Source organism: Penaeus chinensis, chromosome 2 (genome assembly GCF_019202785.1).
Source record: "Penaeus chinensis breed Huanghai No. 1 chromosome 2, ASM1920278v2, whole genome shotgun sequence".
In the NCBI taxonomy this organism is placed as follows: domain Eukaryota; kingdom Metazoa; phylum Arthropoda; class Malacostraca; order Decapoda; family Penaeidae; genus Penaeus; species Penaeus chinensis.
The window spans coordinates 8379412-8381563 of NC_061820.1; positions in this window are offsets into that span (position 1 = coordinate 8379412).

Genomic DNA, 2152 nt, shown 5'->3' on the forward strand with positions numbered 1-2152 from the left:
TGTAAGATATACTAATATGTGGAGGATAGTGAGCATAGTTATAAAACACCGATGTTGTTTTCAAATCGGATCCACTTCTTAACCTTGAAACGCAGAAAACATGGAAAGAGCGATGCAGGTTTTATGGAATCAGTCCAAGGTTTTGGCTACTAACACTTGACAATTTAATGCTGTGATATGGTGTTGCCTACCCAGCGATTTTATTAATATTATTATTAATCTTATCATTGAAAGGGTCATATATCATTGAGATTAGGCCGGGTGTGCGTTTGTGTTTGAGTTTGTATTTGTTTGTGTGTGTGTGTGTGTGTGTGTGTGTGTGTGTGTGTGTGTGTGTGTGTGTGTGTGTGTGTGTGTGTGTGTGTGTGTGTGTTGTGTATATACATGTATGTATGTGGATGATGTGTGTGTGCTTGTATATTTGCGTGTGTATCTACATATCTCTCATTTTTACCCTTCATCACTTTCCCCTAAACTCCCAGCATACATTTACCACCTTCCTTCCACTCACAACTCACAACAAAACACCTCTCTTTATTCCATTATTCCATACTGTCAAAAAATGTTCACCGACATAGCCAGACTTTCAGTAAAATCCCTCGGTCTCCTTCCAGACTAGTCTCGGCAATTTCCATTTCCTCTCTTGTCTGATCTGCTCCGGGTGTTTCCAATGTCTAACCATTTTCTGTGCTTTGCTTGCTGTAACATAAGCCTTTCAACGTTGACCTTGCTTTCTTTTTTGTGTTATGATTGTTTTGGTGTCAGCTTGATTTTCAATTTCTCTCGATTTTCGCTTTTTCTTTTCGTTTTTTTTTTCACTTTTTTACTTTTTTATTTTGCTTTCATTTCCGTTTCCTTGATTTTCCTTTGTTTATTTTCACTCTACTTTTTTTTATTTACATTTAACTATTTGTTCTTTCTGTTATATTTGTTGGTATAGACAGAAAATAAGTCATGTTACTGCATCTGGATTCTCGTATTGTCTCTTCAAATTATTAAATGTGGCGCATATTCCAGATATTTTTTTTTAAGATATTGTGTCTAGCGAATTGTATGTTCAAGAAATAACAGAAAAAAATCGAAAGTCAAAAATAAGAATTATGATAGTGTGTATTCATAGATATTCTTAGTGTCCATGAACTCTCACATAAATTGTTGTATGTTACATTTACATTTATTTTTGTGTATATCAGAGGACATTTGATTTCAAGCAAATTATTACGGCTTGTCGATTCGACGAGCATTGGTCAAAGACTTTAAATAAAAATGCTAACCGCGAGGCCATTATCTTCGTGAATAAATAATTATTTCCTGGGTGAAAAAGGAAAACCCAGTACACGCGAGAATAGGTAGACAGATAGATAGAGATAGATAGATAGATAGATAGATAGATAGATAGATATAAACAAAGATAGCTAGAGATAGGTAGGTAGGTAGGTAGATAGATAGATAGATAGGTAGGTAGGTAGGTAGGTAGGTAGGTAGGTAGGTAGGTAGGTAGGTAGGTAGGTAGGTAGGTAGATAGATAAATAGATAGATAGCTGTGTGTTGGTTGTGCACATGGCCGCTTATACACGTACATAAATAAGTTGACACATGTATGCATATAAACGTGGTATCTCTTAACCCTGCCATGTTGTCACAGACGATTTTCACACAACTCGAGAGCGATTGACAAATACAGAATATTTCAATTTCCTCAGTACAAATTGCCAATCCGCTTCGGCAGCATAATCTCGACCCCAACAAGAGCGCATAGTGTGTATAGATATGTAAAAATTTTATCCGATGAGTTTCCGACCTTCCAGTGTGCATGTTTGGTATTCCTAGCGTGGAAAAGGGTGAGGGTCTGATGACGTCATTCTCTTCAAAAGGGTGAGGGTCTGATGACGTCATCCTCTTCAAAAGGGTGAGGGTCTGATGACGTCATTCTCTTCAAAAGGGTGAGGGTTTGATGACGTCATCCTCTTCAAAAGGCTGAGGGTCTGATGACGTCATCCTCTTCAAAAGGCTGAGGGTCTGATGACGTCATTCTCTTCAAAAGGATGAGGGTCTGATGACGTCATTCTCTTCAAAAGGGTGAGGGTCTGATGACGTCATTCTCTTCAAAAGGGTGAGGGTCTGATGACGTCATTCTCTTCAAAAGGATGAG